Raw genomic sequence first — 14998 nt, 5'->3', positions numbered from 1 at the left:
AGCAAACACGGAGGGTCCTGAACATTTAAAAAGAGGCAGAAAACAACCACAAGGGAAGACGTTTGGAAAAAAGACAAGCAAATACAGTGAGTGTAATTGCTATCTTTAATACAATTATTGAAGGGAGAAATTTAGAAGTCATTAATACTGAAAAAGCACATAAGAGGGTCTAGAACCCTCTGCATATTCAGATGTTGCTCAGGGCTCAGCCAGTCTCTGTCCGTCCCATCTAGCCTGCAGCACTCCCTGCCCATGCACTGTGGGGTGAGGTCCTGTTAGCTTTCCTTCTTGGAGTAGTGTTCAGTCAAAAGATTTCTCAGTTGTCCTGATTTGCATGTTTCTTCAGCTCGGTAGTAAGTCGCCTATGGCATACAGCCTGTTTTTGTGCTCACATCTGCAATGTTTCCATCCAGTTTTGAGGATTTTCTTTAAAGGTAATGAATCACTGAACTCTCAGGAGTCTCTGCCTTCAGGAAAAATGCAATTTCAAAATAAAGAGCTGAAACATGGTATTTCAAAAAGTCAAAAGGAAGACTTCTGACTTCTCAAAAGTGTTCCCTTTTTGTGGTAGAACTGCTTACCAAATTTAGAGATACTTTTGTTTGCACTTTAATGGTATTTTTCAGTGAATCTGTGGATAAGCTGAAAAAAACCTGCCCAGCTCTTGTGAAAACATTTTATGTCTCAGTCCCTTCACTTCATGAAAAAACTTGTACATGTTACTTCTTAAAAGGTGCAACTAGCATGCACCTTTGGTTGTGAATAGAGTTGAACCTGAATAGAAATGTATCATATTCATGGTGTTCCAGAAGAGTTACCCTGAAGTCACCTTTGTGGGGTAGAAAGGGGAGGCAAAGAAAAGTCACTAATGTGTCTTAAGTGGTAATAAATTTGCTCTTTTTTCTTATCTCTGACTGATTCCCCTGTTCAATACAAGGCTTCTTAGCTTAGTCTTTTATAGTCAAGTTTTACAACCATTAAAGGGCTGCTATTATTCTTCTGTAGAAGATGGAGATAGCTGCCATCTGCACTGTAGTATGGGCTGAAAATCTTCACCAAGATAAAACTTCCATTGCCCTGGACAATACTTCTATGGGTTTTGATAGGTACAGGTCCTCCAGAGAGGTTAGACCCTACTGAAGCTTACCTAGCTCACAGGACTGTGAGGACAAATGAGATCATAGCTGTAAAGTGCCTCTGTTCTTCTGTTCCCTACTGCTAGAGAGGGAAATGAATCATGATTCTCTTAATCCACAGGATTTCTTATGTCATCTCAAAAAACCCCATCCGAGTTGTTTACTGGTACCTGTGTTGAACCATTAATGAAGTAGGCAAGCTAAAGCACTTTGGCTTGAGATGAGGGCCTGGCTGTGACGCTACAAATGAGGATGAGCCAAGGAAGACTCCAGCCAAAGTAAATACTCTGGTATTACCTCCTGGCTGTCACAGTGACCTAATACACTGTGTCATTTCATGGCTTTTCATTTTCAGATATATGCAGTCATCTCTGGTGGCTGGCTGGTGTTTTGTTGGACTGCCAAATCAGACTGTGGGTTTATTTTGAAGCTGCTTCAGTACCGGCAAAGCAAACATTATATAGGCATATGTGAGAAGATTTTGTTTTGAGAATAACAGCCGGCTGTACCTGTAGGGCCATCCAGTATTTTTGGAAGAAAAAAGTGCCATAAAATATCATGACTGTTTACTCAACAGCCATGAGCAGACAGATCTTATGTCTGTACTACCAAATGCAATGCAGTGTGAAGCTACCCCCACACTCTAAACAGCGAGCTCAGGTAAGGCAAGTAACCTAGTCATGACAACCATGGGGCTCAGCAGGATAAATTGGTAATGTATAGATAAGCTTCATATGCTTAGTTTACTGCTCCCATAGTCTAATAACACAGCAACCACAGACACATGATATGTTGCTGTCAGTATCAGTTATGAGTCCTTCCTTTGGGACCTGATCTCTCAGCTCCTAATTTTGAAAGATGGAAGTGCTATTAAACTATGAAGACATGCCCTAGCAGTGATGTGTATGTCTTCCTTTTTTTTTTTTTTTTTTTTTTTTTTTTTTTTTTTTCCCCAGTATAATGACCTCAGGTAGCTTGCATGTGGTTTAGATTCTAGGGCCAAGTTAGGCCCTTTTCTTTGTCTGTCTTCAAATTTCCTGGCTGGACTCTGAGCATTTATTGAATTTAGAGAAGAACAGATTTTTGTAAACTGCTGTGGTCACCATAGCCCAGGCCTTATTTTGTAAGTAGACAAAAGGAGTGAAAAAGTATACAGAAATTGCAGTGATGAAAATGTATCCCAATATACATGGCAGGAGAGCTCTCAAGGAGAACCTTGCCAAAGGAGAGTGAGAAACAAATGAATTTATGACGGGAGTTGATTTTAAAGGCCTTACAACTCAATCGAACATCTTTTCTCATGTGAGTTCTCACTGCTTGTATAAAAAAGAAGTGTTTACATGGTCTTTAAAGACTTACTGAATACGCAGAGGCATAAAAACACCATAAAGGTGTTTTTTTCATATACCCAGAAAAAAACCCTAATTTTTAAGTATTACAAAACTGATTTGAACACAAAACTTCAAACACCAGTAGAATAAACAGGAACATGAAGGTACAGTATTAATTTGCCTGATTGTCACAGTGATTTCAGTCAAACCAAAAAGTAAATATTATTAATTACAGAGCAATACAGGCAGCATGGATCTTTACAATGAAAGGATAATCCTATCTGTGGCTCACAGATTTTTGTCCAGCAGTCTGTATGTTTGTCCTGGCAGGAGTATATTCCCTGTACACTTTCTGAGCAGCAGCCGTTAATCTACAGCAATGCCAACACTGTTTTTCAGCAGTTCCTGATTAGGGGCCTGAAAGGAAATGAGGAGCAGCATCTATACATTTTTGCAATTTACTCTCCTATTGCAAGTTTGGAAAATAAAACAGTAACAAAAGTTCATTTACAAACACAGCAGTCCACTACTAATCACTGGATCTTTCAAGAAAAATCATTTCTCAGCTGAGTTCTGTGCTTATGGCCAGAGAGATGTCAATTTAAGCTTGGGAGAGAGTTTCCTGTATTTCACACTAAGTAAAATGGCAGCAACTTTTCCACTCAAAGTCTTGTTACAGTCCGTGCGTTCACGCGTTTCTCTGAAGTATGTGTTAAAGAGTCAGCTGTAGGTTTCCTCTGCTGTGGGTCTCAGGACGTGAAAGGGCAGCATCTTAAAATGTGACGTCTTGGAGAAAAGGCCATATAAAATGCAGGTTAGATAGAGATTAATCACAAGGCACAACTCCTGAGAAGTCTTCAGACTTCCAAATGGTCTAATGTAACGTTGGTTTTGGACTTACTTTTGAAGGTGAAACACTGTGTAGCAGCTATGCAGAGGTAAACCTATTTGCCTGATATCCATTCTTCAACAGGTGAGACCAAATGACTCCAGTGTGAAGAAGCACTTTCCTTTTGTCTGTTTTTATTTAAGACTTCATTTGATGGTTAGTCTGAGTGCTTGTGTGTGGTGTCAGACTGATAGCTCTCCCTAGGAGGGAAGCCTACCCCTGCCTGAGGAGGCCAACATAACCCATGGCAGGGGACACTTCACCGTACCCCCCTGCCTGGGCTGTGAGCAAACACTTCTAGCTGTCTCCGGTTTAATTTGGTCTCTCTGATGAGGTTGCTAGTCAGGAAATCGTTCTAGGCGTTGAACTAAGACTGCCGTGCTCTATCAGGATGGCACTGCTTTTAATGTATGAACCTTGGGATGGTGACTTGCTTCCTGAGACAGTCAGGGCACGTTAGTGAGCTTCAAGCCAAGGGCTCCTGGAGCAATAAGACCTAGGAGGCCTTTTTTTAATGGGGTCCTAGAATAAACCTTTGTTATGCTGGGGCTTGTTCTTCTCAGCCATCACTGGCCAACCTTGCTGGCCTGTCATGGGCTTGACAGCAACGGAGAACCCCTGGACGCTCCCAGGAGTTAGTAGGTTAGGCTGTTAACTACCTCTGTGCCATTTACTGTCATGCTGCAGATTGCACCGGTGGGCTGCAGGAGGGGTGGTGCTGACACTGAAATAGGGTCACCGGATAAGGAAGGAGCTCTTGTCTGGCAGGGCCAAGAGGAGCCGACCGTCTGGCCTACTTGGAGATTTTCTCGTTGTCCTGGGCATTTCAGGGAAGGGCTTGCAGGGCTGAATAAGGAGGTCTGGTTTGTTCTCTCTGGTTGGGTCCTTGGGAAAGACTTAGGTAACAGTGGCTGCACCTCCTGCAATGCTCTCTCATAACAAACCCAAACAGTGGGCACCTCCATATGTATACGGAGTCTGGTACCTGCAGCCTGCTAACATTTTTAAAGATATGGTACTGTTTCACCACCTGCCTTTCTATCAGAAAATTAAAGCTTTTAAATATCAAGGAGGAAAGGAAAATTCTTTACTGTTTCCCTTTTTCTGCTTTCTATTTTCTTCCCTTTTTTGTGTACCTACAGATTTTATTAACACATTTTATGCAATAATCATTCTGGTTTTTCTCTTTCTTAGAAGCTAGTATTCTCTCCTCCTTTAGCTTTCTTTTCCATCGCCCTTATTTTTCTACTCATGGCCTTTTTCCTTTGTCTACCATCATTTCCTAACTCAGACTTTCTCCATCCTCAGGTTACAAATCTATTCACTTGTTTCATTTTCCTGAGAATCTTGGACATAAAACTGTGGGCGATGTGCTGTAAATCAAGTCCCACCCTCTAATACTTTAGGCAACCACTTTGCTTAACCTTTTTCATGAATTCATCAAGCTATGTCTTAAGACTAGGTAGGTTGTTTACCTTTACTACTGCTATTGGGAAATTGTTCCAGAGCTATAAAACTTTACTAAAATTTATTTTAATTTCCAGTCCAATTATGATTATATCCAGTGAAAATCACTCTAGGAGCCAGCCTAGAGTGAAAATATGATGATAGTGTGCTGAATCATTGTGCTATATCGAGGGTGCAGGTCACCTTTTAGATAAACTAGCCGTCCTCTCTCCTTGACGTCTTAACTCCTCATGCTTTTGTAGAGAGCAGTCATACGTCCTCTGAGCCTTTGTTTTGCTGTGCTTTCTTTTATGTTTTAGTACTACTTGCTTTTAGCAAAATAGGCTTTCCCCTGCCTTGATCATCCCCTTGGCAGCACCTGTTATGCCCTGGCTTTATCCTTCTTAAATGTTTGTAGCTGGAACTGCACACAGGATGGCAGGGGAGATCTCGCGGGTGCCTTGTACATTGGTTTTGATATTTCTCTCCCTGTGCTGGAAGTGGCTTTACCTGTCCCTCCCATTCAGGCTGACTGAAATAAGCAGAGAGAGTTTCACTCTGTAGCAGTAGTTGTATTGCTTTTCTCTCTGTCTCTTTTTCTCCTTCCATGTAATGCCTTGAGCTGCTTTTGTTACCAACTTCTGTTTCATGAGAAGTTGAAGCAGCATTGTGATAGCCACCTATCTATTGCTTAGTTAGAAGTACTGTATCACCTCTTATATTTTTCCCTCAGTGCCTTTCTTGATACTCTTGAATTAATATTATTAATTATTGAATTGCCTGAAAGATCAAGCAGGGAGTATAGCATAGACAGGTGGGAAGAAAACGGAAGTGTTACTTCCAGGTATTATTAAAGTCGGAAGAGAAAGCTGGGACAAGACACTATGGCCCCAGTCCAGAAAGATAACAGAGTGAAGAGGAGGGAGTTTCCAAGTACTCATTAGCAGTATCTCACAGTTTGAGAAACTCCAGTTATTCGAAGAGGAGCTTGAGTGAACAGAATAGGTAAAGCCAGAGAAAAGTTCATGAAGAGTAGCTCTGTGTAAAGTGTTTTTAACTGTGGTGGCTTGTTAACTGGGCTGAATGAGTCCAGCATATCAGACAGATGAGATTCAAATTCCATTAGAGAAGATCTTGACACATACAGTGCAACAGAGAATGGGAGAGGATAGGGTTAATGTGAGGAGGGAGAGGTGATTTAAGGAGAATGGAATGAGAGGAAAGAGGTTGGGCAATAGAAGAAAAAGAGTGTAAGGAAAGGGGGGATAGAACAGTGATAAATGGAGCCATGGGAAAGGGACTTAGAAAAGACAAGAGAATGAAGAAGAAGGTGATCTCTATAGAACAGCAAAATGTCAGCATTACAAAAGTCCCTGAAAATGTCTGGCATGAGAATATTGCTACAATGAGTTAAAAAAAATCTTTCTTGTCTGACTGACTTCTTGTTTGTTTGTTTGTTTCTATTTTCCTGCTGAAGCAGGCTTTTGCAGAGCAGAAAGTTAAGTTAGGCTAGACTTCAGACTGCAAATACTCCTTTCTGTTCTTATTGAACATTTTATAAGCAGAGATAAATTTTGTCCAAAATAGCATGTTTTTTTTCTGTAGTATACAGTCATTGCTGTGCAAAGGGCAGGGGATACCATGCAAGGTATGCAGGGTGTGTATAGCAACTCACAGAAATTATGAATTTTAAAATGGAACCCTGCAGCTTTCTGAGAGAAAAATAGATAAGACACAGTATACTGAAATACAGTTAAATTGTGTTATTCAGGCAATTTCCTGCTTCCTCTGAAATTAAGGGTAGAGGTGCTATCAACCACAGTGATGATAGCTGTCCCTTTGGTAACAAAACTGCTTTAGAATTACAAGGTTTTTTAAGTAATTCTCCTAAATAAAATGTCCCTGTCATTGAGCAGCTGTAGGCAGAATACCTCTTTCACAGAGAAGTTTTAACATCCTTCTCTGTTAATGTCTGAGCTGTAGGCAGCGGAGATCTATCATATCATTTAGGTAGGGAGGGACAGAAGGAAGAGGAATAATTGGCAGGGGTCTCTGATCCATTGAACATCTCATCTAGAGTGGAGGGAGGAGTATGAAGAGATTAATTTTTGGAAAATTCCTAGTCTTGTGTTCAAAAAGGAACAGTAAGTACTGTCACAGATAAAGTTTAAGTTTTGGTCTTGTTCCCACTGGGATCAGTATTTTTAACTGATCCTCCATTGCAATCTTTTTCAAATTGTTTTAATCAGCTGAAGTAATTTGATTTTTTTTCATTTACTTAATGGAAATTGTGTCTCAGTGTAACGGTAATGAGTAAGTCTACACCTTTTCTCATCTCCTTGAAAGAAAGCTCACTCTGTGGAGGGAGGACGTGGCCAGCCCTCTTGCAATAAATGTTAGATGCATGGGTTCTCTGGCTTTAAAATATCTGGGATTCTTGGGAGAGCTTGCAGTGAGCATACGTCTCATGTGTCATAACGCTGTCCAGTACTCTGAGTCACCGGTTGTTAATTTAACATTTCAGTTGTAGCTGAGTCTGTTTTTATTAACTTTGCTGCCTTAGTTGTGTATTTATTAAGTTTGTGTCTCCTATTCTCCAGCTGAACATCAGATAACCTCTGGAGAGCAAAACTGATTGTTTTCCACCCCAAAATGAGTTTTAATAACAGCAAATATAAACCTTTATACAATAATTGTGAGAACATGATTATTTGAGAAAGTGTCTTGTTCCTAGGGTTTAAGGCTCCACCTGTTGGTTGATTTAAATGAGAAAAATGTAACAGTTTCATGTAGAAAACTGCTGGCCCTGCTGAACATCCTGTGTGTTGCCATATCTTTGCAAAATTGCTATCTTAAGCATAGGATTTGCATGATGTCCAAAATAAAATGAGCTCAGTGATTTATATCTGAGGTCTGTGAACACAAAGCAGCAATGCCAAACTATCACCCAAAATGCTGCACTGCTAAGAGTGGTCCTTCTCTAAAACAGAAGTGGTTTGGATTTTGCAAGCAAAGTATTTCTTAACCTGGAAATGATTGTTTTTCTTTTTTTTAAAAAAAAGATTAGCACCATTTCTTCCATACTAGCAAAATTAGTGGAAGGATTTCTGACTAACCCAAGTACAATTACATAGTAGCTTCCAGGTAGCTGTTGCCTTTTTGTTTAAACAACTTAGAAACAGAAATACTGATGCAGTCGAGGCTATAATGAAAAGACATTTTCCCAGATTCTGGCATGCAACTGCGGGGGCGCAAGCTCAGCCATGCGGCCCCACTTCCCTCACTCCCTCTGACTATTTCTCTGTTCAAATAACCGGCTATGCGGTAAGTGCTGGTAAGCATTGTAATGCAGCCCTGGTATTCCTGCACATTCCTCCATCATCAGCCACTTGAATGCACAGCAGTGGAGCACAGAGCCCTGAAAACCAGCTTGTTGAAGCCAACAAAATGCCTGGACAAGAGAAAGCTTTGTATACAGTTTATTACACATGTATACACACTCACGTCTGTTGGTATCCTGTTCTGAGTTATGCTAGAGTCTCCGCAAAGGAGGCAGAAGGATTTCCTCCAAGTTCATCATTTTGACGGCTAGGGCCCCAGTGGCACCAGCTTGTCTCTTGCTCCATCCTGCTAGATGCGTGCTCATTCCTGCCAGAAGAAGCTAGATCATTGCAGAAAAAAGAAATATGTATTTTATATATACATATATATATAACTGAAGTTCAGTTCAAAGCACCTAATTGCAGGTGCTTCAGTTCCTTATACAGTCAATGATGCACTTTCAAAGAGCAGTTTGGAGAACCTGGTTTAAATGAAGGATAAAAATATCCTAATGAGGATATTTTCAGTTTCCCATATATTTCAACAAATTGGATGATAATCTGAAAATAAGTAAAAATGGATGAAATAGAGGAAAATAGAGGAAATGAGGAATAGAGGGAAATGAATAGAAGAAAGATGATATTGATGTCACAAAGCCATAATTTTTGTAGTATTCATGCTACATATCCTGGGGCCTGGGGATCTTGTATATATTCATGAATTAAGTCTCACAGCATTTCTGGGAAGTGTTATTTCCTTTATGGAATGGGAACTGGAGCATGGTCAGGTTAAGTTATATGTGTTAAGCATGAGAAAGAGTCTATAAACAGAACTTAGATCTCTTGAGTCTTGGTCCAAGCTGGTTTCCATTATATTAAGGGGCAAATGATAACACAAGAAAGAGGGGGGAAAAAATGCTTTTTCTGCTATTACCCTTTCATCATTTATCTCTTTTTCTTCTGAAATACGTGGTAACAGATCATAAAATAAGTCCTGTCCACAGAAGGAATACACCACCTTTCTACCTAAGTTCAGCAATATAAATATGTCTTAATGTGGGTGAAATGTGCTATAATTTTAATGACTTCCTATATCACTATAGTAGCTTATGATCTGCCATTCACCTGGCATGTGGCAAGCTGCAGATCATTTCCTTAGTATGAATAAAGCAGAACAGGGACTTCATTATTGGGGTTTTCTGTGTCTGATTCAGAGAACCAGGAGCTATCCTTGGCCTTTGCAAACATGGCAGTGACTAGTGCTCTGCCAGCTGGTGAGAGAAGAGACTTGAAGTTGCTCTGTTAATTATGTCATTTGTTAGGCTGCACACTGTAACATGTAGCCACGTAGCGGTCCTGAACTGTGAATACCCTCATTTGTGCACTGTTGCTGATTCTTGCTGCTGAAGTGTCCAAAAAGGTGTTTTAACAGATATTCTTTCCTCTCCCCACGGACTATTTGTATCAATCTGTGGTCTCTGCTTGCTGCTGAGCTTCATGTCATGTGCAAAATCTTACTATACAGTTAAAGCTGGCTAAAAGATAACCTATATAACTGGATACGGTAAACCCCCAAACAGTGGGTTTCGGCATCGTGATGCATTCCTGAAGCCGGTAAAGCATATCCCAACATGCAGATTTGTGTGCATAACTGACAGTGACCTCTGACGTTGGTCTCTCTGTGCTGACTGAGATCATGACACTGAAATTCTCTGTGCTGCAGTAAGTTCCCCATGATTTGATAACATCGAGCAAAGCTCTCTTTCAGTGTGTAAAGACGAGAAATGATATCCCAGACCCTAATAATTCTGAAAACATCAAGCAGTGTGGAGTTAATACTTCTCGGGGCCTTGCCATGGGAATTTTCTGGCCGTGGCCCAGACTACAGATAATTAATTATGTCAGTGAAAGGCTCTGGTGGCCTGTTCTCTTCAGAGAAAAGTGACATCATCCATGGAGCTCTCTGGCAATAAAGCAGAACAAAGCTGTGTGGGCAGGAAATAACAGACAGATGTCTTCTAGTGCTCATTTGATCTGTTTCGAAGCTTGCTGTAAGAAGTAATATACTGCTCAGTGCTGCTTCTCCCCAGCTCTGCAATCTTTAGCATGGACTTTTTTAAACACAGGAGGCCAAATTAATCTCTGATGTAATTCTTCTGGAGCCACTTCAGAGGATTTATGCAGTGGATGAGTTGGTCTATCATGTACGTCTCCCTCAGTATTGATTTTAGAAGGACTTTCTGTGTTATCACTGTGAGATAACTCATAACAAAATGGAATACACTGTATAGCTCCAAAGGCTCCGTACAAGGTCAGAAAGTTCTGCACAGTGTGAACAAGAGAGGACAAGTCTGCTGCCTATCTCCAGAGCCACAAGAAATCATGTGCATTTCCTGACATATTTTGGTAAACTTCTGTAAAAAAACACTGAAAGTCACTTTTTGTCATTGAAGTAATCTTTTTATTCCCAGTGAGAACCACTGACATAGGCCTGAGTCCAAAAATGTTAGAAGGAATCAGATCAAATGAACTCCACAGCTTCAAGTGTTAGGAAATTTAGCTGAGATGAAAAGCAGTCTCTTTACCCTCGAAAAATTATGTATATATGTCATTAGCCAACGTTTTGTATGGCTAGAATCATTAGGTGAGTGAAACAAATAAGGCTACTTCAGATATCTTGTATAGGAGAGAAAAATATTTGTCGAGATTTTAGCAAAAAGGGGCTTTGGATGATACCATACACAGCAGAGCACTAATTTTCTAGCTTTGAAGCGTGCTCTGTACACTAAGTGCTTCTAATCCCGGAAACAAGTTTCTACCCAGTCACTGTTGCAGTACGGATGCTGCAGCTGATGAAGCGGGTTATTAACAAAAGTATCATCCCAGCTGGCAGGGGTAATTTTTATTACTTTTTCTATTCATAGTGTCACAACAAAAAATGAAGAAAGTTTGCTTTCCTTTTAATTACTTAAATTTCATTCTAACGTAAGAAAAGAAGGGAAGTAGCTGGGTCTAAACCTTGTGGATTAGTGTTAGGAAAGTTTTGCAGATACAGGTTTTGGATTACCCCTGCCTGAAGTTATTGTCTTCATTGAATTAATGCAAATGAACACTCCATAATTGTCTTCTGTTGTCTCTAATGGGAATGTTCAGAAACAAGTCTATTCCTGTCCTGGCTGTGACAGAGCATGAGCGTGCCTTGGATAGTGCCGAAAGCAGGACGAGAACATCCTCCTGCTTTCCTTTAGAAAGATGCCTTGATTATGATGTTCGTTAGCTCTAGGTGAAAAGTTTGCAAAGTCTGTTGGAATTTAGGAAATCAGCCACCGGTAAGATCATTATATTACATGGGGAACCTGTGACCTTATCTAGTTTCTGATCCAGTATGGAGCAGATGTTACACTATTAATAACCTGAGCTGTGTGAAATAACAACACAAGCAATAAGTAAAGGCCCCTATCTGTGGTTTGATAGTTATTTTCTTGCCACTAAGCAGAGGAAAAATATGACTTTATAAACATTAAGTCTCTGCTTCCACTTGTGTAGGCATAACAAAGTGTCTTGAGGATTAGAAAAGAAATACTCAAAAGTTGGAAATATCAGAACGTCCAAATATTGCATAAATGTATTCTCCATAAACATTACTCATGGCCCTGAATTTTCACAACATTTTTCCATTAACTGAGAGGAGTCTCATCATGTTATTGAAGAATTTAGATTGCTCTGAAGTCGTTAGATATATTTTAAATCAGTCATCGAGCCATGAAGGGAAATAGTTACTGATAAATGGTTTAGAGAATAGTGTGTTGTAAATTGGAAGGAAGGCAACTTATGAACAAACAAAATTCAGGAGAAGGATTTAGGAAATGTACTGGCAAAGGGTCTTGACTTGAGTTTTACTCTCATCTGACAGTGATTACTTTGAATCCATTCAGCCATCCTGAATACAACTGAAAAATTTTCCGATTTAATAGATGCCTTCCATGAAAGAAGTTTGATCAGCTCAGTCCATTTCCCAGGTGACAAATGGGCTATTGCAAAAATTCCCTGCTTAGTGGGTGCTAAGTTTTGTTAGCAGTCTTGCTGGAGAGGCCAAAGACTGTGGGAATGGAGAGAGAGGACTGTAGTAATTTGGCAGGGCAGGGCACTACGAGGAAGCACGTCCTGATGCTGGCCTTGTGTAACAGTCTTTCCATTGACCGGGAATTTGGTTGCTAGGCTGCCAGTCCCCTTTTACAAGCAGCGGAGTCATGCTATTGTCTTCTCAATGTTTTCGGTTTTATGCGGAGACCTCTTTACATCCTTCCTGTATCATTTAAATATTTTACTAGGTATGTATTAAAGCACAGTTTGGAGCTCGGATCCTACCCTGCTCAAGCCAGCAAGGAGAAAAAAAAAAAAAAGCTGCTCTCTTTTAGTCTGCCAAAAAATGATTATTTCACCATAGCCATGCAAAAAGTGGCCTCACTTCAGCTTTCTAGCTGGGTGGTTAAAATACACCACTGAGAGGAGGAAAGCATGAATTTGTATTTTCTGGGTGGAAAAAGATCTTGAACTCAGATCCCGCATCTTAAGTAAGTGCACTAATCACTAGCCCATAGAGGAGATGGAAAGGAGAGAGTTGGAAGCGGTGTGTGACAGCAGGGTTTTATGGAGCTTCAGCTCCTCTATGGGCCTACTAGAGATCTAAGGTCATAAACCTTTAGATTTTGGCACCTCCAGTAAGCACTAAATGAGACTTATATACAGTTGGACACTACAATTTCTCTATCAGCAGACACAGTCGAAGCAGTTCCACCGATACGGAGTGTCCTAAGCAGGCTTTGCTCCTAGAGAAAATGCCTGTGGCGTAACACCTTTCATCATATCAGTCCTTTTGTGCTTTTCACCTTGAGAGTACTTCTGAGTGACCTGTTCATTAATCTGCCTTGATCACTGTTACTATTTAGAGAATCGGTTATTTGAGGACACTGTATTAGCAGAAAAGTGTGTTTATTTTCCAGGAACCGATAAACTGAATATTACAGATAGAAGCTTAGCTTAGATATTTCCGAAGGACAATTTAAGTTATGAAAAAACTAAAAAAGCACAACAATTTCTATAAAGGAACATGCATATGCTTTCTAAAATCCATATCTTGCCTTTGAAGAGCTTTTCTGACTAATTGCAGTCTTCTGGACTTTCATAAATAATTTTCATTTGTTAAAAGCTGTTGCAATATATGGTCATCTTATGTCTGAATAGTCTCTCTCATCAGAAAAAAAGTGGAGTTCAGAGATGGCTTTCCTGTGCCAAAACACCATTATTCTTCTACCAAAACAGCTAACAACTTCAGTCTGTGATTTATATCCAAGTTTACTTCCAATTTGAAATCTCTTCCTTGTGTTTGTCTTCTAGCATATGCTTTATGCTGAATAGCATTGTAGTTTGAGACAAAGGAGACACCTAAAGTAGATGTCCATCAGTGGAAACACTTTGTCAGTATGGTTCCTTCTTCTTAGCCAAGAACGCTCCACTTTGAGCCTCTTGTACCTCTTTCCAAGTATGTGTGTTGATGTAGCCCAAGTGTTCCTCCACAGGATTATTCAGACTTGTTATCTGAAAATGGTCTGTATCCTGAGGTTTAGCATAATGATAGTTGTTCACTTCACTTTGAAAGAAAACATCTCCATGTCAGTTCTCATCTAGTTGTTTCAGTGGAAAATTAGTCTTTTGAAGGAAACATGAAATCACGAATTATACAAGCCTGCTGTTTCAGCATATTCCCTATCATGTACCCTGAGGAGTTTCAGAGAGACTAATTGAAGTTTGTAAATCCTGAGGCTGATGGGAAGTTACGATGTCGCCCGTGTCCCCATGAATCCACTTTGATATAGGGTAGATGCATTTCAGAATCTTTCTCTGCCTGGGCTTGTCTCTAACCAAATAAAAGCAAATTTCTCTTCAGTTTATTATTAGCATGAGGCCCCTTTCTCGCTCCAGTGCTTCCTAGCAACCTGATGTGGAGTGTCTGTTTGTTAGTTTGCTTTTCACAAACTGTTATCATAAGTCCATGGAAACAGAGCACTCGGTGAATTAGCCGATACCCTTGAAAAGATAATGATACGAACAACAGGCCAAGTCCAGGAAAGGCAGAAGGCACCTTGCCACACTAACAGCATGCAGATCCCCATGTGGACCGAGTGTGAGGTGCCCAGAAAGGGGGATGTGAGTGGGAGCTGCCTGGCCTCGGCACTGGTGCCATCCCAGCTCCCCAGGGCTGTGAAGCTTTTCCTCGGGCTGCCTGGAGAGGTGTCTCCAGCCAGATCTCCCAGTCCTGCCTGTCTTCTGGTGTTAAGGGTGTCAGAGCTTTCTTTTAAAGACGAGGCAATGAATAAAGGTTTCCCTCAGAGCTCCGAACCGAGGTTGGAAGTCCCCTCGTTCCCCGTGCAGGGTGTCAGCTACTCTGCTGAGCGTCGCCAGCTCCCCCAGGTCAGCGCCTGCTGCGGTCCCTTGGGAGCAGAACCCAGAGCTTCCAGCAACCTTCGTTAATGGTCAAATTATCTGTGATTTCAGTGACTCTCTCCTTCCCTCCTGCTACAGTTCCTCCATTTGAATCTGCAATGATTAAAGACTAACAAGGCTGGAAATAAAGTACGCACATGCATAACCGGATAGGGGTTAGGGCACTCACAGAGAAGAACAGGGTTTGGTCCCTTTGTCATTTATTAGTATATTAAATAATTGTTGCAGGGATTGGAGTCCAGCTCTTCACTCTCCCGAGTCATATCATTAAATAGCCAAGCCTGAGCTCCCTCTGTTCCCTTTCTCTGGCCCTGTCAACGTTTAGTTACGCCATGCAAAGCACAACAGCCTCACTAGGGTTTATGCTCCTTC

At 40.8% G+C, this 14998-nt stretch overlaps 1 protein-coding gene across 5 annotated transcripts in view; it reads left to right on the top strand.

Annotated features, from left to right (window-relative positions):
* FILIP1 (filamin A interacting protein 1) overlaps positions 1-14998 on the top strand; it is a 110073-nt gene that overhangs the window by 41577 nt on the left and 53498 nt on the right. The gene's annotated exons all lie outside the window — the stretch shown is intronic.

The sequence above is a fragment of the Dromaius novaehollandiae genome, chromosome 3 (genome assembly GCF_036370855.1).
Source record: "Dromaius novaehollandiae isolate bDroNov1 chromosome 3, bDroNov1.hap1, whole genome shotgun sequence".
NCBI classification, from domain to species: domain Eukaryota; kingdom Metazoa; phylum Chordata; class Aves; order Casuariiformes; family Dromaiidae; genus Dromaius; species Dromaius novaehollandiae.
The sequence above is the reverse complement of the archived record's forward strand: the minus strand, read 5'-3'. Positions and strand labels throughout refer to the sequence as shown.